Source organism: Ursus arctos, unplaced genomic scaffold, assembly GCF_023065955.2.
Source record: "Ursus arctos isolate Adak ecotype North America unplaced genomic scaffold, UrsArc2.0 scaffold_27, whole genome shotgun sequence".
NCBI lineage: Eukaryota > Metazoa > Chordata > Mammalia > Carnivora > Ursidae > Ursus > Ursus arctos.
In genome coordinates this window covers 17,541,499-17,567,052 of record NW_026622952.1, presented here as the reverse complement: position 1 = coordinate 17,567,052, position 25,554 = coordinate 17,541,499, and the positions used below count along the sequence as shown (strand labels likewise).

Genomic DNA, 25,554 nt, shown 5'->3' with positions numbered 1-25,554 from the left:
TTTTTAACTGTCACAGGCATATCTACTTGACTGTCCCATCAGCTTCTCATCATAATGACATTCCATCAATTCCTTTCTTTCCATACTATCTAATAGTCTCCTTGAGGATGGTAATTAGGGGTTTCTCATATTTGTATGTCTTTTCAATACTTTGTACAAGTTAGTGTATACAGCTGAAAGCTAATAAAATTCATTTGAATTTAGTAATGTTGCCTTTAGCAATACTCAAAATGAATATCTATTGTATGAAAACGATGCCAAATGGCTAGAGTAGCTATTGGAATATTCTTTTAATTCAAAAGTCACAATGTGGGCATTTAACAGTGGCTGAAATTTTCTAGAATCTGGGCTTATTTATGATAACAGGGAGAATGGGATCTGCCCTTTCTGCCCTATTATCTTCATTTACTCCCTTTTCCAAACATTCTTGTAATTCAACTGGTCTGATCTCTGATTAAAGGCAGTGGTCAGAATTTCTTTTATTTACCTCAAGTTTACTTTAGGTCCCTAAAATGATGAATATTAATGACCTTTATATTTTCTTTGTTTTCTTCTAGTAGGATTAGATACTGAAGGGAAGAAAGGGATCAGCACTGCAGAGCATTTCAGCTTTAAATCTGACTTGCTCCATTATTCCACGTGTATCACTTTTTCTCAAGGTGCTCATTAATAAACGGACTGTGACTATGCTTTTACCACACTTGATTCCTGGGATGGGAATTAATCAGAGGTCTTTAACCAAAAGTGGTTAAGTAGTCATCTGAAAAACAGTCACAAACCTACTATAATTTGCTGAATAAATTATAGTTTATATCAACTGAGACACATGGGAAAGGACATGGGAGATACTCTTGGGATCCATAAGACCCCCTCGCTCAGTTATCAGCTAGCTGTGTGAACTTGGGGACTTTATGTAACCTCTCTGGGCCTTTAGTCCTATAGAAAGATATGGTAATAACCTTCAGTACACCTCTTCTTCCTCCTCTTCTTTATTTCTTAAAAGAAATTATTACCTTTTGAAATTTAAATGGGAAAAAATAACATTTAATCGATATGACTATATATAAGTAGAAATCCAATAGGGTCAGTAATTAGTTGAGGAATATGGGCCTGAGGTCATAGCTCAGGCACAACCACTATCTGTCTGACAATGCACAAATTATTTAGCCTCCCTAACTCTCAGTTTTCTCATCTGTGGTGTGATTAGAGAACCAAAACTTAACCTTAGATGGCTGTTAGCAGTGTTAAGAGATAATTCATATAAAGCATTTTGATGTTTCACATAAAGTAAGCCCATAATAAGTGTTACCTGTTATCATCAATGATATTACCAACTTCATTACATCAAATCCCATCAACATGGCTAAGATGCTCTCTAAAGAAATCATACCTAGAGTAAGATTATTACCAGGAAGTCTAGAATCTGACCAATTATGTTACACAAAACAGTTTGATGAAGAAATAGCGTCCAGAAATGAGGCACCAAAAAGGCAATAAATTGTCAGTTTGTTGCTACCAGATTCAGGATACATAGTTCCTTGGCCATTTCTTTTCTTTCTCTCTTTTTTTTTTTTAAGATTTTATTTATTTGAGAGAGAGAGAGAGAGAGAACATGAGTAGGGTGTGGGGCAGAGGGAGAGGGAGAAGCAGACTCCCTGCTAAGCAGGCAGCCCAATTCCAGGCTAGATCCTGTGACCCTGAGATCACGACCTGAGCAGAAGGCAGATGCTTAACAGACTGAGCCACCCAGGGGCCCCTTCTTGGGTATTTCTTAATGGGAACTTACTCATTCAACAGATATTAGTTGTCATTTTCTATATGACAAATGCGGTTCTAGGTTCTGGAGATACAAGAATGAACAAAACAGAAAAATATTCCTGTACTCATGAAGTTTATATTCTAGTAAGATTAGACAGATAATACACATAATAAATGTTACAAGGTGATAATTTCTGGGGAAAAATAAGTACGATGGATGCAGCGGATAGAGACTGCAGGGAAGAAGGGAAGATTGAACCTTTATTAAGGTGGCCTTGTTGGGTTTTACTGAGAAAACTTGAAGATCTAAATCGTTGTGTGGACATGTATTTTTTTGTTTTCTAGGCATGGAAAAGCTGGGGGCACATGGAAGCTGTATGCTAAACTTTTCAAGAAACTGCCAAACAGTTTTTCAAGATGGCTTTATTATTTAAAACCCCCACTAGTGGTGTAGGAGAAATACTAGCGGCTTCATGTCCTTACAGACGCTATATCTGGTCAATCTTTGTAATTTTAGCTTTTCTGATGCAAGTGTAATCATATTGTAGGGTGGCTTTAATTTGCACTTCTCTTATGACTAATAAGTACAGCATCTTATGTGCGATTGGCCATTTGTGTCTCTTTTATGCAGAATCTACTCAAATCAATTGCCCACTTTAGAGTTTGTTTTATCGTATATCTGTAATTGACCTTTATAAGATACATATTTTGTAAATGTTTTCTCCTAGTCTGTGGCTTGCCTTTTCATTTCTTAATGTTACCTACTATAGATAAAAAGCTTATAATTTAATGGAGAACAGTTTATCATTTTTGTATGAGTGCGTGTGTGTGTGTGTGTGTGTGTGCGTGTGTGCGTGTGTGTGTGTGTGCGTGCATGTTGCTGTTCTAAGGCAATTTTGCCTATCCAAGTTTGGAAAAATTTTCTCCCATGTTTCTGTTTAAACATTTTTATAGTTTCATGTTTTACATTTAGATCTGTGATCTTTTTTGACTGCTTTCTGTGTGTGGGGAGAGATAAAGGTCATTTTTTTTTTTTTTTTTTTTTTTTTTTTTTTTTAGTATAGATATTCAGTTGATGCAACATTTGCTGGAAGGACTTCCCTTTCCTCACTGAATCACCTTTCTGCATTTATTGGAAATCAACTGGCGATAGCTGTGTGGGTCTATTTCTGGATATTCTATTCTATTAATCCACATATTTATCTTTAAGGAATACTAAATTTTTAAATACTGTTGCTTTGTAATAAGCCACAAAAAGCAGGTAAGGTAGTTCCCCAAATATATTCTTTATTTTAATAATTATTTTTGGGTCTTCTATGTCCTTTGCATTTCTATATGTATTTTGGAATCAATAGTCAAGTTTTCAAAACATTCTGGAATTGAATCTATTGATCAATTTGAGATTTGCCTTTCTAATAATATCTTCCCATATTGAGTATTCTATAAAAGATTAAAATTGATATTTAAAAAATACCTTTATGTTCTGTGAACTTGCTCAGTTAATTAAATCTAGTTATTTTATTAATTCCTTGGGATTTTCTACTTACTCAAATCATCTACAAAAGAGAAAGGTTGTCTTCTTTTTTTCTAATCTTTATGCCTTTTCTATTTTCCCAGCTCCCCCTCCCCTGACTCCTTACTCAATAGTTAAGACCTCTAGTATATGTTGTATAGAAGTGGACTTGTTGACTTGTTCCCAATCAGGTGGAAACAATTCAAACTTTCACCAAGTATGATGTTGGCTGTGGGTTTTTCTCACATGGACTTTATCCATTTGAGGGGCTTCCCGGATATTCCTAGTTTGCCATGGTTTTTGTTATAAATTGCTGGTAAATTTTGTCAAATGCTCTTTCTGCATTTATTGAAAGATCATATGGTGTTTCTCCTTTGTTTTTTAATATGTTGAATTACATTAATTTTTAATGATAAACCAATCTTGCATTCCCTGGATAAACACTACTTGTTCATGATGTATCATGCTTTTTATATATTGTTGGATTTAATTTGCTGATAAGTTCCTTAAGAATTCTACATGTATATTCACGAAGAATATTGGTCTGCAATTCTATTATTGTTATATCTTTGTCTGATTTGGTATTTGGGTTATGCTAGACTTTCAAAATTAGTTGGGTAGTAATCACTCGTCTAGTTTTTCAAAATTTTTTGGTAACATTGGCATTATTTCTTCCTTGAATATCACAATCATTTGACCTGGAATTTTCTTTGGGGAAGGTTTTAGATTAAAAGTTCAATTTTTAAATTAGATATAGATCTAAACTGGTTTTTTGTTTCTTCTTGTATCAATTTTGCAAGTGGTATTTTTTCAAAAATTTGTCCATTTCACCAAAATTAGTGAATCTGTTAGCTTACAGTTTTTAATGGCTTACTCCTATTTTCCTTTTAGTGTTTATGGTAACTATACTCATAATGCTTTTCTCATTCATGATATTGATTTTTTCCTCCTCTTTTTCTTGATTTATCTAAAAAGGATTTATTAATTTTATCTTTTCATGGAACCGAGTTTTAGCTTTGTTCATTTTTTTCTAGTATTTTCTAGTTATTGTTTTGTATGCATTTGTATCCATAGCTGGATCCAAAGTTTCTCTGCCTATTATCCAATGAATGGGTGAGGGAGATTTCTCCTGGGTCCCTTGGTATGTGGCAGTGAATCCCACAATTCCCTCAAAGTCACTTTGTCTGTGGATGGATGCTGTATTTTTTGTTGCTGATGAGGGAAAAAAGAGATATCTTTTCCACCATGATACTGACATCCTTGATCCATTTACTTTCACATTCTTTGTGTTTTTATGTTTAAACTCTTGTTGGAAGCATATAGTCGTGCCTTCCTATTGATATACTCTGTCAACATTTGCTTTTTAATCGAAGTATTTTGACCATTAAAATTTAATGTAATTAATTAGATGTTTGGATTTACATCTATTAAGTTATTTGTATTCTCTATATCTTCACTGTTTTTTGTTCTTCTATTCCTTCCCTTTCTTGCTATATTTTGTATTATTTAAAAAATTTTTATTTCAGTTTATCTCTTGGCTCCTTTTTTTTAACCTGCATCTTTTAATATGCATAGTTTTAGCTGTGATTTGGAATTTCAATTGGCATACCAACTTTTCAAAATCTACTTAGAGTGAATATTGTACTAAAGTAAGAGCTAGAAACTTGCAACATCCTCACACTGACCTTTATGTTATTTTATTATCTATTTCATCTATGTAAACTTTTTTTTTACATCTATGTAAATTTTAACCTCCCAGGCTATTTACCATTTTTGTTACAAGAATTGATTTTGTTACAAGCTCTTCTGAACATCCAGATTTCTCTCTAGTGTTATTTCCCTTCAACTTAAGGTGATTTCTTTACTTTTTTTTTCTTTTTTTCCTTTTTGGAGAAATCTGGGTGTTCAGAAATGCTTTGATGATCTCTTAGTTTTCCTTCATCTGAAAATATCTTTATTTTGTCTTCATCTCTGGAGGATACTTATGAATACATAATTCTGGTTGGTAGTTTTTTCCTTTCTGCATTTGAAGCTATTGCTTCATTGTTTTTTTGGACTCCATGATTTCTGAGGCGAAATTTCAGTTATTCAAATAATTGTTCCCATGTTTACAATATGTATCTTTTTGCTAGAAGCATTTGAGATTTCTTTAGTTATCTTTGTTTTTTGCAGTTTGATTATAATATTTAGCAAGTTTTCTTTCAGTTAATCTTATTTGTGGCTTGCTGCATTGTAAATATATGTCTTCCACACAATTTCGAAGTTTTCTACTATGATTTCTTCAAGATTTCTTTTTCTCCCCTAACTGTTTCTTCTCCTCTGGGACTCCACTTACATATCTATTAGACGTTTTGATACTGTCACACATATCCTTGAATTTTTGTTCAAGTTTTTTTCTTTCTTTTCTTCAGATGGGAAACTTTATATTGACCTACATCTTTTAGTTCATTGACTCTTTTTTTTCCCAGTTCTTCTTTTTTATGTTCAATTAGCCAACATATAGTGTACATCATTAGTTTTTGATGTAGTGTTCATTGACTCTTATTGCTCTCATTTTCGTCTTTACATTGAGTCCATCCAGCATGATTTTTATTCCTGATACTGTGTTTTCACCTCAACTTTCAATTTAATTCCTTTTGACTTTTTTCCTTACTGAGACCTCCCATTTTTTTATTCATTCAAGATAATGTTCATTTATATTATGGAGCACAGTTAAAACAGTACCTTAAGTCTCTGTCTGGGTTCCAAGATCTATCTACTATCAGGGCTGGCATTTATTGAGAGTCTTTTCTTTTGAAAATGGTCACATTTTATTGTGTTATTTATTTACCCAGCTTCTACTTATTAATGTATTTATGTATTTTGCATATTAGTAATTAAAACTGTATCCTAGGTTTTGAATGTTGTTATATAGATACTCTGGGTCTTGTTATAATCCTTTGTAAAACATTTACGTTGTTGTTGTTTTAACTGTCAATCAGCTGAGTTAGTTTCAAACATGAATTCTGTATTGCCTTCTGTGGGCTCTAGTTCAAATTTTACATCATTTCTCAAAGCCCTTGACATACTGTTTCAGGTTCATCTCACGCATCAGGAGCTCAGAGACAAGGCTTGGCTGTGTTCGGGTTCATACACAGAATTAGGCTAGCCCTATTTTTTTTTTCCTCCAACAAGATTACCTTCTTACTCCTGAGGAAAGATGAGATTTTGGGGGGAGTATTGTTTACCCTTGCTGATAGTCCCTGGTGTGACTAAAAATTGACACACAGTTGAAGCAAAACCACACAAGAAACAAAAGCAAACACCCCCAGCTAGGTTGCTTCTCTAGGTTTTGTCTTCCTTCTAGAATCTGCTCCCTTTTATTTGTTTTTGAGAGTCTATAGGTAGCTTTGTTTTATCTTTGTATTTTGTTCAGAGATCTTTGTTGTAATGAGGTGGACTGGATTCAATGTGCTTGTACTGTACCATTAAAGTGGAACTGAATTTCCAAATTGTATTTTTAAAGGGTCATTCTAGTTGCTCTGTTGAAAACAGACTATAGGTAGGCATGGAGGGAGGCCTGCTGGCATACTACTGCACATGTCCAGATGAAAGATGATGTTGACTGGACCAGGCTGATAGTAGTGGGGATAATGAGATGTAGTTTTTTGTTTTTTTTTTTTTTTTCAATATATATTTTGGAAGTGGAGCCAACACAATTTTCTGATATATTAGATATGGAGCCTGACAGAAAGTGAGACATTATTGATAACTTCGAGAATTTGGGCTTCTATAACTGGAAGGAAGTTTTGGCCATTAACGGAAATGGGGAATACTACAACTGGAAAAATATTGTATTGTCAGAAACTTAGCTTTGGTACATAACTGTTGAAGCACCTATAATACATACAAATGGAGAAATCATATTAGCAGTGGATATATAAATCTAGAATTCAGAGGAGACTAGGCTACATATATTAAAACAACCAGAATCCTAAGTTTACAAATAGTAAGTTAAAAATCTATAAAATCCCCTAGGGAAATGTTTTTCAAACTTTAGCATTCAGGAGAATCACCTGAAGTGCTTATTAAAACTAAATTGCTGGGCCCCAATCCCAGAGTTTCTGATTAATTAGGTCTTTGGAGGGACTTGAAAATTTGCATTTCTAGCAAGTTTTCAGGTCATGCTGATGCTGCTAGTCTGAGGACCACACTTTGGAAACTACTACCCTCTGGTGAGTGTAGATATAGAAGAAGTTCAGTGACTGAGCTCTGGGGGGACTTGTGCTAAGAAATTGGAAAAAAAAGATGAGGAAACAAGATAGAAGATAGAGAAAGAACAGTCTGTGAGGTGGGAAAACCTGGAAAATGGCGTGCTGGTAATGACTGTTTCAAGGAAGGGAGGGTATCAACTTTCATTTGCTGCAGATAGGAGAAGTAAAATTAGAACTGAGAGTTGACTATTGTACATACCAATATGGAAATTATTAGTAACTTTAACAGTATCAATTTTGTTGGAGAATTAGGACAACAGTCTGTTTGTAGTGGATGTAAGTCATATCTTTACAGTGTAAACAGATTAACTATCCTTGTAGCTCAGTGACACCAGCCACTAAAACCCTTTGCTCTGGTATTATCCTCAACAAGTACTGTTCCTTGTAGATTTTTTAAAGGAAGAAAATAAGCAGATTGACCCATGTGATTTTTCTATTTGCTTTATAGTAAAAAAATCTTTAGTTCAAATTAATATATTGGGTTTTGCCTCATGGCATCAGTCTCTTAAAAGTTAGGCAAGCCTGAACCAGTTTCTCGGATCCTGATAAATCCTGATCCTCTGTCAACACAATAGGGTTTCTGGAGCTCCCTCTGAAGACCAGACTGAACAGCTGAGGCCCCATTAAGGTATCATTGTTCCTCTGAAGTCCAATTTTATCTATTTTTTTAAGCAGCCATAATCTCATTTTTATCTTATGAAAAGTAAGAATTCTGGACTTAGTAATTTCAAAAGTTACTTTCATCTTTAAAGTTCTATGATTCTATGCCTTTACATCAGGATAATATTCATAAAGCAGTCAGACAACATTTCTTTCTCTAAATTTCAATATTTTCATATTGTAGTCAGAATTTCAGGAGTTTTACTTATTCATTATTGTAGGTGTTTCCAAATAACAGATACCATTGTGTATTTAATAAAAAGTTATAGAATTTTTAAGCAAATAGGTCAAATATTTTTTAAAAATTTGACAATGTAAGATCTCTCCATGTAAAATGTTTGTACTTAATTGCAAAATTGATGTAAACATTTCTATTATTTAGAGAGAATTAATAATCGGGTCTAAAGTAACAGTGCAGAAATCAGGTTTCTAATTCAATAGCCAAATCGAACTGAGACTGGAAAGTTCAGCTCTTTAAAGAATAACCATCCCGTGTTATTGGTACACAAGCAGCAAATAACAATAATCTTTCTATTACAAATCTTTTCTGTACAGTGTTATTTATTATTTGGTTTCCATTGAGGGATGATATAATCTAGAACTGAATATGATGCCTTTCCTGTTTTGGCTCAGCATTAAGAAAATTAGATGTAAGAAACAATGTTTTCTATTGTGTTAGAGCTTTGGTTCTCAAAGAATTTAAAATTTGAGAACAAGAAAATGTTTTAAGTGTAAAGTGTAACCTTGTCTTTTAGAAAGAGGAGGAAGATGAGGTTCAATAAGTTCATGGTGGTCCTAACTCATGGCAGTGCTGAACTGAGAATCACTGTGTTGTCTCAAGGAAATAAATAATCACAGAAGTGAAAGATATCTTGTTATTTTTGGTGTCCAACTATTATGTGATGCATGAATCACCCCCATGGTCTCCTCCATAAGGTCCTTTCAAACATCTGTTCATATATATAGAGTGTAAGTAAACATACTTAACACCTAGCAACATTTTCCTGAGGTAGTTCTATTTATCAGCAAATTTTAAGTGTTAACCAATAGGCTTAATATGCACAGTCTTTGTCCTGGGGCCCTTTAAAATCTATGGACCTGTCCTGTTTTTTTCCTATGTAATTGTCAACAGAATTTCCATCACAAATTCAAGCCAATCTCCTAATTCTCCCAAAGTATAGTATTTCTTGCCTCTGTTGAATTGGAATGAAAGATTTTAGTACCTGTTGGCAAAATCTGCTTTAGACTGCCATTTCTGTCTTGGTCAAGTGTATGGTTGCCTCTCCAAAGGAACTAGAAACTTGAGACAGAAGGCAACATTTTTGTAGTTCATTCACTTAAAGTTTCAAAGTTAATATTCCCTGGACTGGTAACTCAGTTTTTACCAAATCCTGTGGCCATGCTCTTATGTCCTTTCAGACACTCATGGTATCTACTGCCAGAAATTATAGTCGATGCCAAGGGCAGGAAGTAAAGACAATGGCAATTTCATTCATTCACTTATTCATACTCATTCCACATTTATTAAGTACCTACTATGTTTTAGTCTGGCAACAAGGTGCTGAGATACTCAAGCACTAATAAGGCACTGTGTTTATTCTTGAGGAAATTGAGATCTGTTAGAAAAAGGCAGGCATATATACAAATATTTGCCTTGAAATATTATAGATCCTGTGGGAGATACACACATTTAGGCTACAAGGCAGAGAGAACCTCCTATGTACCTTTTACTAGTATTTTGTTGGTAAGGCCTTAGCTATTTTATCTTAAGTTCATTCTCTTTAATGACTCTGATAAAATAATTCCCAGTAATCAATTACTGAACCATTTAGGAGTTTAAAAAAATTCTTCAAAAACATTCAACACACTTAATGAATTTCTTTGCCTGGGAAAATTCATGGACAAACTTGAACACATTAAAATGAAAATTTGCTGATGTGATTCAGTTTTTAGTTCTGGGTAAAATATTCCATCAGCATGACATTTTCCACCTCATATTGTATTTCTCTGTACAGATATCTTGGCTTGTGAACTGAGCTTGGAGTCTATAGTGCATAAGTGGGATACCTGATTGATGAGTTTAAACAGAATTCATGCATCCTTTAAAAAGATTTTAGAGATCACTTAAGAATGTAATTTTGAAGGATGGCATTTTTAGCTACAGTGGGCATTTTGAAATGTATGCAGTTACTCTGGACCATTTAGATTATTTTGAACACTCATAGAATTTGCCCTGCTCCACCTCAACCATAATCATTCTTCATCTTCCAAACAGCAAATATGTGACAAGTGAATACCGATTAGCTCCCTCTGTGCTTTTAAAATCATTTAAATTTCTTTTTCAGCAAGTTCTTTCCTGAAAATACGGATACAAAAGATAAGGGTCTTCTAGCTTCATAATGGTACACAAAAAGTCAGTATAATGGTGCTGTTTAGTGAACACTACTCACCAGGGTAGGCAGCTGTGTCCTGCTGCACTTAAGAGTAAATGATCCCAGGTCTGGATTTTCATGAGCCATTTTCTCCCGCTTTTAAGGTGAAGGATTCTGTGGGAATAAATGAAGATCACCCAAATGAGAACAAGCAGAGGCTATCTATTCAGAGACTGCTATAGCACAGAAGTCAGCCACCATTGCTTGCTTTTGGCAGAGATTCAAAGGCAGGCAAAGAAGTACGAAAGCTTTATAGTGAAATAAAGGAAGGATTTGGATGGACTCTGATGAAAAGCTGTTGGCATGGGGAAGCTGGAGATGCATTAACTAGAAAGGACACATTTTAGGTGATTGGGTAGGGGAGCATATTGAGATTTTTCTGGTTTGTTCGGAGTTGGAAGGAGGGGTAAAAAAATAGGGAAGTCCAAGTCTTTGACCAGGTTCTGACCATTCCAGGCTGATTGTTAAGATTCAAATGCTGTAGTCAGAGTTCTGTTGTTACATATGGTCTGCCCATTATCCATTTGTATATTCAGTCTCTCCCTTTGAATTCCTCTCCACATTTCTAACATTAGATTACGACTGTCTGTTGTCACAATCTGATCCAAAGGCAAATTAGGGATCCTGAATACACCCCTCTCTATGATTCTCTGTAACGGATGAAGCCTCAATGGGCTTTTCAGTGTGAGCAGTGTGAGCATTTGTAAAAGCATGAGCTCTCCTGCGTAACACTAAATTCTAACTTGTGTAAGACTGAAAAAAATACCATTTATGGAGGAATAATGTCTTACTTAAGATTCATAGGATAGATTATGATTTTCTTACTGATTATTATACAGATAAAATCTTGTTTCTAGGTTAATATAAGTAAAATACCTTTGGAGAACTAGAAAACGGTAAGTATTCATCTCTAGGGCTTTGGCTCTAAATTGTTGCTATGTTTTCACTACTGCAGCACTTAAAACATATTTTACCCCCAGATTTTGCTAATTTGTACCTCTTTTTTTTTGTACCTTTGGTTTTTGGACTTAGTTCTTCCAGAGCCAGAATGCTTCTCATAAGTTTTATCAGTAAACTTAATCATTTGGCTAGGATGAATCATACCCTAGTTCTCGCCATAGTTAATTGGAATAATTTAGATGATGAGATTTGGGACTTTGAGTTGATTTTGTTGATAACGCTTAAATGAAATTTGATGCCAGAATGTCAAAAGCTTTCCAGGATGTTGGGATGGTGAATATATTTTGCATGTGGGAAGGGCATGAATTTTGGGGAGCCAGAGGGTAGACCATTGCGGGCTGCACTGTATCCCCCAAAACATGTTGAAATCCTAGTGCTCCTACCTCAGAATGTGACTTTATTGGACACCAGGTCTTTATAGACTCAATCAAGTTTAAATGAGGTCATTAGGGTGGGCCCTAAGCCAAAGTTGTGACTGTTGTTCTTATAAAAAAGGGGGAAATTTGGACACAAAGGCATACATGCACTGAGGGAAGATGATGTGAAGACACAGGGAGAAGATAGCCATCTACAAGTCCAGGAGCATGTGAGGCTACTAGGAACGACACAAGAGGCCTGGGGCAGATCCTTCCCTGGTGCCTTCTGAGGGAATATGGCCCTGCTGCCAACTTGAACTGAGACTTCTGGCCTCCAGAACTGGGAGACTAGTTCTTTGTTCTAAACCATACAGTTTGTGGTACTTTGTTATGGTAGCTCTAGGAAACTAATACAGATTTGAAAACCATTTTTGAATCTGCAATTTGTGCCATTAGGTTTTATATTAACATCAGTAGGTACATATATACTCTTAGACCTTTCAGCTAATGTCCTAGTTACCTTTCCCATTTAACAGACTGCTATTTGACTCGAGATACTGACTAGACTCTATATATTTCAGAAGCTACTCTTAACATTTTGCTAGTGGCTGAAGTGTGCTACCAAGCTTTTATTTTATTAAATAGTGGACAAATGAGAATTGTGATGTTTTCCTCCTATCTTTTGGATCAAAAAAGAATGTTAGCAAACTGGAAATACTTTCCTTACAAAAAAATTTAAGTATTTAAAGTAATATCTAATGTTTGACATTTCAGCTAAACTATGATACCAGAGACAGAAGGTGGAACAACTTTTGCCAGTTATTATATCTTGGTGGCAAACATGCCAGACACTGGCTGCCTAACAAACTTATTAGGCTGGAAACTGTTTCTTGTGTCTTTCTTTCTTTGTGTATTAAATCTTCTTGTGCCATTTGTTTTGTCACTGAGGGAGGAAGGGAAGCCAAAGAAACAAAAGTTGGAGTGAAATTAAATACACAAGTTCACTAAATATTTAAATGGTAGTTTCCCATGTTGACAAAAAAGCAAGATGCATCCAATTCTAACAGAAATCATGACAACTTCCAACTCATGCTTTTTTTTTAATTAATTTTCTCCAAATTTTCATTTTTGCTTTATTGCACTTGGCAAGTATTGCACTTCATGTTTTAATTTTTTTAGTATTTTTTTTTTTTTTTACATAATGAAGGTTTGTGGCAACCCTGATTTAGCAAGTTTATTGGTGCCATTTTTCCAACAGCGTTTGCTCACTTTCTGTCTCCATGTCACTTTTGGTAATTCTCACAATATTTCAGACTGTCATTATTATTGCATTTTTTTAATGGTGATCTGGATCAATGATCTCTGGTGTTACTATTATAATCATTTAGGGGCACCATGAGCCATACCCATGTAAGTGGTGAACTTAATAAGTGTTGTGAGTGATGGGGCACCTGGGTGGCGCAGTCATTAAGCGTCTGCCTTTGGCTCAGGGTGTGATCCTAGCGTTCTGGGATCAAGCCCCACATCAGGCTCCTTTACTAGGAGCCTGCTTCTTCCTCTCCCATTCCCCCTGCTTGTGTTCCCTCTCTCACTGGCTGTCTCTGTCAAATAAATAAATAAAATCTTTAAAAAAAAAATAAGTGTTGTGAGTGTTCTGACTGCCCTCACTGGCCAACAGACCATCACCCTCCCTCTCCTCCGGCGTCCGTATCCCCTGAGAAGCAATAATATTGAAATCAGGCCAGTTAATAACCCCTACAATGGCCTCTCAGTGTTTAAGTTAAAGGAAGAGTTGCACATCCCTCATTTTAAATTAAAAGCTAGAAATGATTAAGATTGGTAAGGAAGGCATATTGAAAGTCAGGATAGTCTGGAAGGTAGGTCTCTTGCGCCAAACAGCCAACTAAGTTGTGAATGAAAAGAAGAAATTCTTAAAGGAAATTAGAAGTGCTACTCCAGTGAACACATGAATGGTAAGAAAGCAAAACAGACTTTATTGCTGATATGGAGAAAGTTTTAGTGGTCTGGATAGATCAAACCAGGACAACATTCCCTTAAGCCAAAGCCTAATCCAGAGCAAGGCTCTAAATTTCTTTAATCTCGTGAAGACAGAGAGAGGTAAGGAAGCTGCAGAAGGAAAGTTGGAAGCTAGCAGAGATTGGGTCATGAGATTTAAGGAAAGCAGTCATCTCCATAACCTAGAGGTTCAGGGTGAAGCAGCAAGTGCTGATGTAGAAGCTGCAGCTAGTTGTCCAGAAGACCTAGCTAAGAGAATTAATGAAGGTGGCCACACTATACAGCAGATTTTCAATGCAGACAAAATAACCTTCTATCAGAAGAAGATACCATTTAGACTTTCACAGCTAGAGAGGAGAACTCAATGCCTGGCTTCAAAGTTTCAAAGCTCAGATGACTCTTGGTAGGGGCTAATGCAGCTGGTGGCTTTAAGTTGAAGCCAATGTTCATTTACTATTTCAGAAATCCTATGACCCTTAGGAATTAAGACTAAATCTACTCTGCCTATGCTCTATAGATGGAACAGCAAAACCTGGATGACAGCACATCTGTTTACAACATGGTTTACAGAATATTTTAAGCTCACTGTTGAGATCTACTGCTCAGGGGGAAAAAAAAAATTGTTCCTTTCAAATGTCAATGCTCAATGACAATGCACACAATCACCCAAACACTCTCATGGAGATGTACAACAAGATTAATGCTTTCATGCCTGCTAACACAACATCTATTCTGCAGCCAATGGGTCAATGAGTAATTTCAACTTTCAAGTTTTATTACTGAAGAAATACCTTTCACAAGGCTGCTATAGGTAATGATTCCTCTGATAGACCTAGACAAAATAAATCAAAAACCTTCTGGAAAGAATTCACCATTCTAGATGTCATTAAGAACATTCATGATTCATGGAAAGAGGTTAAAATACCAACATGAACAGGAATTTGGAAGAAGTTCATTCCAGCTCTCATGGATGACTTTGAGGGGTTCCAGACTTCAGTGGAAGAAGTAACTACAGATGTGGAGAGCCAGAATTAGAAGTAGAGTCTGAAGATGGGACTTATTTCAATTCCATAATAAAACTTGGGATGGATGAGGAGCTGCTTCTATGGAGGAGCAAAGAAAGTGATTTCTTGAGATGGAATCTTCTCCTGGTGAAGATGCTGTGAAGATTGTTGAAATGACAACAAAGAATTTGGAATAGTCCATAAACTTAGTTGATAAAGGAGTGGAAGAATTTGCAAGGATTGACTCCAAATTTGAAACAAGCTCTACTGTGAATAAAATGTTATCAAATAGCAGCACACACTAAAGAGAAATCTTCCGTGAAAGGAAGAATCAATTGATGTGGCAAACTTTATTGTCTTATTTTAAGAAATTGCCACAGCCACCTCAACCTTCAGCAAACACCAGCCTGATCAGTCGACAGCCATCAACATCAAGGCAAGACCCTCCACCAGCCAAAATGTTATGAGTTCCTGAAAGCTCAGACAATGGTTAGCATTTTTAGTAATAAAGCATTATTTAATTAAGGTATACACTTTTTTTAGACACAAAGCTATTGCACACTAAAGAGACCATATAGTATAAACATAACTTTTATATGCACTGGGATGCCAAAAAATTCATTCGATTTGCTTTACTGTGATATTTGCTTTGTCCCTATGGTCTGGAACCAAACCCATGATATCTCTGAAGTATGCTGTATATACACTGGATTTCATTTGCCTGTCTTTCATATCTATCATTTTCTCTTATCTTTTTAAATTCTGTATTAAATTCCATTTGATTTCTCTGATTCTTTCTTTCTTCTATGCCTGTTACTGATCAACTATCCTTTAGTTGTTTCTTTTTTTTTTTTTTTTAAAGATTTTATTTATTTATTTGAGAGAGAAAGTGAGTGAGAGAAAAAGAGAGAGCACAAGCCAGGGAAGAGGCAGAGGGAAAGGGAGAAGCAGACTTGCCGCTGAGCTGGGAGCCTGCCGCGGGTCGATCCCAGGAACCTGGGATCATGACCTGAGCCAAAGGCAGACACATAAGCTACTGAGTCACCCATGTGCCCCCTTTCAGTTGTTTCTAATTTCTCCTTTAGTTCAATGATTTTTTTTCTTCTTCTACTTTCTTCCTGAGATCTGCCAGCTTGGCTCCTATTTAATATTTTTCTGGTGCCTTATTATCACTTACCTGAATTTCTTTGTCTTTCCTTAATATTCTTGCTTCAGAGTTAACTAATTTTCTTAGTTCATGGAAAACATTTTATTGTAATTTTTATTTGCTTTTTAACCATTTTCTGGTGAGTGTTCTTTGCCTGCTATTTGTTTTTGCTTTTTTTAAACCCTCCTCTTTTTCCATTGTATGGTGGCTGATATCTTATTTTGGGTTCTATTTATTATTCATTTTTAAATAAAATCAGTTTTTCTTTAGGCAAATATTTACCAGAAGTTTATGTAAAAGAAGAGTATAGGGCTGTGTTCCAGATGGCAGGAATTTTAAACATGACTTACTATTTCTTTAAGTGTTACTTCTCTGGTGCGTGAAATTGTCAACTCTACAGTTGTTCATAATATGAAGTCTCTGTCTCAGCCTCTTGCAAGATCAACAGATCATCTCCTGCAAATAGGCTTTTCCAAAAGAGCCATTGTTTGTGCTCTGAAAATATTTCCCCATCCTTTGCACCCTTCTCTGTTATTGTAGACAAAGGATTTTGGTTTAACATCTTAGAGTGTGCTGCTTGCCTCTGGGACTTATATTTTCATGGATTTTTAGGGATATACAACCAACGTGTCCTCAGTCTGGTTCATTTTGTACCCCTGTTAGATTATCAAAAGCCATCTCAGTTTCAGATAATTTCTATTTTAACCAATGCCACAATTATAATGTCAAGATGTTCAGTTTCCAGACTTGGCCATATATTATGACTATGAACAGCCTTCTCCCATCACCTCTCTTTCCAGATTTTTGAGTGATAGAATCTCCTCTATTTTCAGACACAAAGTTTGACCCATTTCCTGCTCCAGGAAGTAGACATATTATTCAATGGGAATCTTTACTTAAAAAACAAAATTCAGGAGAGCAGAAACAAAGAATGAAAAATCTTAAAGATTTGGTAAGATACAAACTCTAAGTCCAGGAGTAAAGAGCTTAAGATTTTTATATTTAAAAATACAAATACAGTGAAAGCAGAAGATTGTAATAAGATAGAAAGAAGGTGGTAATAAGACATGAAAGAGAAGAAGTGTGAAGTAGGTTTCTACTTTTCGAAGTCCCTTAAGGTTAATTTCTAGTTAACAGTCAATAGCTTTTCACAAGATAGGATAAAAAGATCAGCTCAAAAAGAATCAGAACAAATGTCATAATTTTGCTTGTTTATCCAGAGAAAATCTTATCAAGTCCGTGATTTTCTCTATGTGAAAGAAACAATCATGTCTCTGTCTTTCTAAATTAATTGTACATCCAACAGGATACCAATGGTAAAGTGATAATTAAAAATGAATGTGGGTCGCTGAGCTTAGTTAATAATATAATAAACAAGAAGTAAAGTCACTAATTTAATGGCAAATGCAGTGTGCCTATATGGGGTAGGCTGAAGCAGAACATATTTGGTCCACTGTTTTATTGAAAGTGGTTTCTAGAGGACATTTATTTTTTGTGTTTCATAATCCATTATTAACATCACTAGGAGTTCCTTTAGTCCAATTAAAACCTCTGTTTATATTTTCCATTAGCTGAAGTTGTTCCCTAGTTTGGCATTAATTATCACGGCCATGTAGCCAGTGTCCAAATTTATTGTTCATCTGCTCTTTGGCTTCTGTAAATCTTAAAATTGAACAGAGCTATCTTATTATTCAAATAAAATTTAATAGTTTGTTTCAGTTTCTGTATGTCCAAAGATAAAGGTCCAAACTCAGTATTGTATAGGTTAACCAGACTGGGGATTGGATTACATATTTTAACACAATCCACTGTAGTAATTAATGGATTACATGGAAATATGCAGTAAATAAATTTACTACCCAAGGTCACAATCCTCCCTTCATTCTATTTGTATGTAAATTTTGTTCATGAAAGTTGTATTCTAATATAACCAGACAAATTGAACTAAATTTTATTACTTTCTTAGGAAACTGTTATACTGACCATTACACAGAGAAAGAAATCTACTCTGTTAGGAGACAACACTGTTCTTTTGTTGGGTGTGTAACACAAATGCTTTTCCTGTACTCCATTGTAGTGATTTCAGTTTACACACAAACCATCTATAAAAAATCTGAGCATTTTCTATCTGTGGCTTATTTTGAGGTCCTGAATACTTTATAATCTGTTCTTCATAACCTATAAAAATTGCATAATTAAGTTAAATCATTATCCCATAAGATGGCTCTGTCAGTGACTTGCCACTTGAGATTTAACTGATAAGAATGTTACCCACATTCTGAACTCCTGACAGCAGCAAAGCAATCATTCAACATATGTTTACTGAGCACCTACTGAGTGCCAAGCACTTTTCTAGGCATTAGGCATTCACTGATGAATGAAATAGATAAAATCTCTGGCCTCAAGAAGCTACATCCTAGTGATTAAGAGTCAGTCTGACTTTGGTTAGCAGTTCATCCCAACTAAATAAGAGCAGAGTGACCTTGGGCTGATTGCTTATTAGTTCTGATCCTTAGTCTCTTCATCTATAAGTCAATTCTAATACCTACTCATATGGTTATTGCAAAGATTAAATATGATATTGTACACAGATCACTTAGCACAGTAACTGGAACATAATAAAGCTTGATACATTTTTAAAATCTACGTGTATTTATTATATCCTAACAGTAACCGCAAGCTTTCTGCATCAGAGGCAAACTGATTATTTACTTATTGGTGATTTTAGCATTAGTTTCCTATGTCTGCTCCCTCACAGGGCAACATGAGGAGGGCAGATATCGTGCAGGCAATAGTGGGATTTGCATGTACAAGAGAAGCCCTGAAATTATGAATCTCAGAGCTCATGTGGGGAGCAAGATAACTGCCCCTCCTCCCTCCTAGGAGAGGGAGAAAAACCTTTGTTCTGGAATATAGAATGTGAACAAGTCCTCTCTAGGAAGAGAGTGACTCGACAGGAATGGAGGCTCTGAGTCTGAAGCACAGAAGAGAGAAATCTGACAGCAGGACCTTCCTAGAACTGCTCGAAAATCACTCGACATATAGGTAAGCACCAGTTCAACACACTTTTTTTTATATAGATAGAGATAAAATACATATCTTAAAGATACAAAACAAAGTTTTATTTTATTGTGTGCCAGACTTCACACTGAATATTGAGGACACAGAAATGTCTTATGAGACATGGTTTTGCCCTTGAAGATCTGATGTATACATAAGATCTGTCCTGAACTGTTACTCAAATCTCATAAATATTGCATAAAGTCTCGGGATAATCCTATCTTAAGCACTATGTGAAATATTTGTGTTTAGTAAGTCAATCTCTGGTTTATTGGGAGATAAAAGAGACATCTGATATCTAACAAATCCATTAGCTACACCTTCTCAAATGTCCTAATCAATTTGAGTGAATCTGTAAGTTTATCATTTTCCCAAATTATTCTCTAAGGAGCTATGATCCCTCTTTCCCTTTTCTTTGCTAACGTAGCAGAATCCTCCATGACAGGGAAAGGACAGGGAATGTATGATGTCTGAGGAGACAAGTGCTGTCTGAGGAGAGAGGAGTGAAATTGGAGGCAGACCACGTGCCCATAATTGAGAACTATGTCACTTCTTTTCTGCTTGTTGATGTTGTTAAATAACAAAGCAGTAATGGCTACCTATTGTTACATTGATAATCTGTTATTTAAATGACACATAAGTTTATGACCTCCAGTTATCTACTAGTCCTAAATCATTCTTGAAATCTCTGTGTTAAGATAAACATGCCCACCTCATCGGAACACCTAACAACACTAACTTTAGATTACCATCCTAAGAATTTCAATACAAGGGATACAGCTCAGATACTTTAAAGCCTACTTATTCTAGAATCTCATTTTACTTTAACATAATAATCGAGTAGTAGGAATATCTGATACCCTGAGAACTACCCTTGGGATATCATGAGTGGTCTTAAATTTTTTCTACAACCCCTTAAAGTGATATATTACCCTGACATTTCAAAATCACAAGAAAAAAATAGTAAAAGTACCAGAGAAACAGCAGATCAGAAAATTCAGTTTATGAAATGGAAATAGTACAACCTAATTAAATATCTTTTCATTTGAATTCGTCTAGAAAGTTATTAGTGGTGCCATTAGGGCATAATCTTGAATTACAAAAACAAGAAAAAACCTGATGGTAAACTTTATTAGGTAATTTTAAGTTCCTCAAGTGATGACTTCCTGTAATTTGGGTGGTAACTCTAATCAGATGAGGGTTAAGTATGAGCTACTTGGTTCTTGCCCTGCTCCAACACCAGTTAGCCATGTGATCCTGGGAAAGGCACTTGATCTCTGAAAAATGAGGTTTTAATTTCATTGAGGGTTCCACCAGCTCAGGGGTTCTTAGTTTGATAGCAGGGATAAAGAAATCCTTGCACTTTCTAAAATTATATGCAAACTTACTAAAAATTAATATGCATATGTGTATTTTTTTAGGGAGTGATTTCCAAAATTACCTTAGATTCTCTTATCTCCTCCCCACAAAAGTTAACCACCGAACCAGGTCATTTCTAACATTGCCCTTCAGTCTAAAACATTTAAAGTTTCTGTGATTTTTTTACAGTCTAATATTCTAATCACATTTTCTCAGGGCACAGGCAGTGTTTTGGATCCCGTAAAACAACTGATCCATTTGAAGTCTTGAGTTGTCATTTTTTAGGGGGGAGCAGTATTTTGTTCTGCTCTAGGAGTCTGGAAAAGTAAACGATAGCCACAAGCCCTTCACTCTTAGCCACTTCACCTTTTCCCTATAGGCATGTGCATACGCAAACATTATAAGTCAGTGTTGTTAGGACTTATCTGTAAGAGTTACAAAACTGCTTGCAGGATAATTCTACTTTTTCATGGTAGTTCTTTTAGGGAGAAAGATTGAGATTCATGCATTTACTTATCCAACACAAGTTCACATGCCTCAATTTCTAAAGAGTGCTTCACTTAATCAATCATGGTACATATCAGCAGACAGCCTGTAAACCCACAAATTTAAGCCAGAGGGAAAAAAGATTCCATAATATGTGTGTCCTGCTGCCCTGAGGCCACACAGATGGCCCTGCTCTCAGGAGAAGGCCCTGTTCCCTAAGATCTCTGGGATACCTCAGTGTAAACCCCCATTTACACCAAGCACAGAATAAGACCTGCGATTTTTGAAAATTAGATACATCCTCATACCACTATTCTGTCCCATGGATTTCAAAGACATTTCTGGAGAGGTCTGCATATATTGTGAGGGATTGGAGGTGTAAGGGAGAAGCACAGAAAAAATTATAAACCATAGGGTTCTGGATTCATGTGAAGCTATGTATGAGACAGGGGAAAAGAGAGTGTGTTTTTACATGAATTCTGCAGTAAAGAAGTGTATTCAATTCACATCTCTTTAATTCCTTTTGGTCTGCTGGATAGAGTATCAATTCCTCTTTTGGCTGCTTCTGATTTTCCAACATTCTCTCTCTTGGTGCAGATGTCTCAAAGTACTTGGATCGGAATCCACTTAAACAGCTGTCCCTGTGTCCTTGTCTTGAACACAGAGTATACACAGACGACCTCTTTCTCTGCTCTGTGCTCCTATCCCCATTGACTTCTGTCCTTCTCAAGTGCATTTTCTAACCAAAATTGACTCTACCTAGATGACACTATTTTCTCTGCTGTCCTCCCACATGGCAGGCTGTGAACTGTAATGGAAAGAGTAGGAATTTTAAAGTATTTTTTAAAAGCTTTGATTTGGGAAGCTAACTTCCACTTTTAAGCTATGTGATCTTTAAAAAGTTAGATAACTTCTCTGAGTGTGTAAAATAAAGCTCAGAGGCAGACTGCACGTGCAAATATCAAAGTTCAATCTCCAATATGTCTACTTCCTAACTGAGTAGGGAATTAGAGGCTTTTCTATACCATTATGTCTAACACAGGATCTTCTACTCAATAGAGAATGAGTGAACATTTGCAGATGGAGTGAATAGCTTCAGGGTCCTTATTGAAGCGAGGAATAACCACACCTTGCAGAATTGTGAGGAAATAAATGAGATCATTGAGCCTTTCATCCAGCAAATAGGATTGCTGCATACAAAGCACCAGTCAGTATGGTGGGATACAGTGGACAGACTATACTTGTTAACTTGCTTTTTTCTTCCTTTGCTGTCTCCACAGCTCACGGTAGCTGGGTGCTGGGAACATTCCTCTTACTTCTCCGTGTCAATCCTGGCCTCTTGCACAGTCATCCTTAGCTTCTCCATAAGCGAAGTTAAGTACACACCCTGTCTGTGGTCAACTGCAGAAAGCCAGCTTCCCTGGCACCTCAGTGGTCACGGATCAAGTGCCTGCTTTAATCCTCTGCTGTGACAGGAGTGTGATAGTGAGGTTGGAGTAAAGGGCCCTCAACTTGGAATTAGGAGACTTTTGGTTTGAGTAGATTTCTGTGTTCCTGTGGAGATAACTTCTCTGGGACTAACATTTATATTCTATAAAGCAAGGAGTTTGAATGATTTGCTAAGATACTTCCTGTTTTAAATTCCGAACTTAGCACTTCACCTCACAGACTATCTTATGGTATTTTCTCTTATTTCAAGTCTTACTTCTTTACCTCAGTGGAAAATTTCTTCTAGGCAGAGATTACCATAGGTGTTTCTATATCACTTACATGCCCAGAACACTCTTTAATGAAGAGTTAACATTCTTATTCTCTAATTAGTAATAGGGATACAGAACATTTCAGATTTATGTAACAGCCTCTAGGACTTAAAAATCAAAGGTATTCCATTGGGTAAAGGTGTGAACATTTAGTTTGGGGCATTTAAAAAACTATATTGTAGTCTACTTATATCAAAATATTTGGGGGTGATTATATTACATACATTACTAAAATCATGCATTAAGAATAACATTTATTTCAGAGAGCGGACTCTCCGATGTAGAAATGCTATCACCCAGGAATTCATTTAATGAACGATATATACCTTTCTTATAAAGATCCATCTGTTTCTAAGCAAGAACGTTTCCACATGGTGGACCTAATAATTAAGCACACTTGGTTCTGGGGACAGGTATTATGTTAAATCTGTAGGAGATAAAGTACATGTACAAAGCCTAAATCAAAGAAATCCACGAGGAGGTACAATTTCTACCACAACAGAGTGTGCTTTCAGCTGGGCATCCTTGACCAGAGTCCTCTGCGTCTTTCGACCTCCCTCTCAAACTTGCAAACCCTGCTGGAGGGCTGGCAGGAGAAGGACAAAGACAACTGTGACGGAACCGGGTTCTAAGGAGCCCCGCGCAGTGCCCATCAGCAGACGGACTCGGCTGTTCCCCCATCACAGAGAACTGCTCTGTTTCCACGGCCTTCTCCTGGGTTGAAACCTAACAAAGGAAAGCCAAAGAGCTTGAAAGCCGACTTTGCGTGTCTCACCTCAGGGCCGACCTCCAGAGAGGGGCACATGGTGCTTCAAAGTGGTAAAGGAACGCAAGACAAGTTTCAAGGAAGCAGCAATAACGAAGCTGGAGTGCTTAAAGCATTCTGTCCAAGCTGTTTTCCATTAAAGGAAACATTTGATACCATTCATCTTCAACTTCCTCTGTGTCCTCTATTTCGGGGCCTCTGGGGCCTCTATTTCGACATCTACTATCTTTGTCCTATCAAGGCGCTGGCGGTGATTCATCAAACTGTTAGCTCCTGTCGATCCTTTTGGGCCATGGCTTGTTTTTCAAACATTACGTCTCTGAAATGTCCAATTTAACCTGTCTCGCTCAATAAGGTTTATGGTACTCTGAAACTAGGAAATTAAATATTAAATCAGTGATTCTTACGTGGAGTTAGTATCCATACAAGGCGTGTTACGTTTCAGGCAGAAAGGTTGTTGCAGCGTCTATATCCTCAAAGGGAATATTCGTTCTCAGTAAATCTTTCTATTTTGGGCTTGTTCTCCCGTAGCTGATTGTACAAATGGCTATTCCAATTGAGCTGTATTATTCATGATGTAATATATTTTGTTTGCTGACATTTATATAATTATTTCCTACTTACTTAGCTCACTAGTGGTATTAGTCTATTAACATACTCATTGCTCAAATATTATTTAAATTTGCTCGTTCCTCATGTTATTTTCAATCTTATCACTGTGTGAAAAGGTTTGGGCTCATCAACTCTCTCCCCCTCTTTCAATTCAATAACCATGAATTATTATTGGTTCTTTAAAAATTTCGGTTTGTCTGCCCAAGACTGTCAACCATCATTAATTAAAAGAATGAAATGGAACGATTTAGCAAGAAATGGGAGTGAATGATAACCAACTAATTTTAAAAGGATACTGTAAAAAGAATTTTAAATAACTTTTGAGATAATACTGAGACAAAAATAAATAAAAGAGTGCTCTGTGTATTGTGAGCAACAGAAAAGGCCAGATAATCTTCAGAAACAGGTCAGTTTCATTTCTAGCTTTTCTGAATTGAAACCCTCTTGGAATTCCTGTTCTCTGTGTTCCTATTGTTATCAAATACGGCTCCCATACTCTGGGAAAGTTTGTTACTTTCTGAGTACCGAGAGCTGGCAAGCATATTCCTCCCACATTCTACGTCTTTATTTTAGTGACTAAAGTGGGTTCACTGATTATTTCTGGTAAACAGGTATAACATGTATAAGGCGGTGGGTAGTGTTTGCTAGAAGGCAACACTTTAATAGCACCCCAAAATTAATGATCTAAAACCAGGTTTCATCATCCGGCCTCCAATGTAGTTTCCTCTTTCTACTTATCTATTTTGACCGAAGCTGTGTTATTTTTTTCAGCTTCCAATGTCAAATTATAATGATAGTTTCTTGAACCTATTTATTTAGTGACCATCTGCTATGTTTCTGACACTATTCTAGGTGCTGGGGATACATCAGTGGAAAAGCAGACAAAATCCCTGCTCTTGTAGATCTTACGTTCAAGAGAAAGAAACAATATAATAGAATTCCTTTATGGAAATTATAATGATGTGATGATAAATATCTTTGAATAACTTATTACGATCAGAAACAATAGTGAATTATTTAAAAGTAGTATTTTAACATACACACAACTGTGAGGCACATGTTCTCATCCTCATTTTATAGACAAAGAAACTACTTAGAGAGGTTTACATAATTTCCCAAACACACAGGACAGGTGGGCAGCCTGTTTAGGGGACTGAACCTTCATCATTCTGACTCCATAGCCTAATACTGCAACTATAGTCCATCATTGTCTCAGTTCAAAATTAACTAACTTCATTTCTACATTTCTCCAACTTCTTGGATAGACTCACTTTCTCCATTTCTATAGTTAGTATTATATTATTAGCTTCCCGATTGCTCCGTCATTACACATATTTCTAGCATCTCCTTCTTCTGGTCTAGCCTTTCCATGACAATGAGTTATGTCCTTGAGGCAGTGCATTTATGATTTC

At 36.0% G+C, this 25,554-nt stretch overlaps 1 long non-coding RNA gene across 1 annotated transcript in view; it reads right to left on the bottom strand.

The window, feature by feature from the left end:
• The window catches only part of LOC130541896 (uncharacterized), a 68,211-nt gene that overhangs the window by 19,367 nt on the left and 23,290 nt on the right, over window positions 1–25,554 (bottom strand). The window contains exon 2 of the long non-coding RNA XR_008955990.1: window positions 10,635–10,730. This is a non-coding gene — a long non-coding RNA (uncharacterized LOC130541896). The remainder of the gene's footprint in view (window positions 1–10,634; window positions 10,731–25,554) is intronic.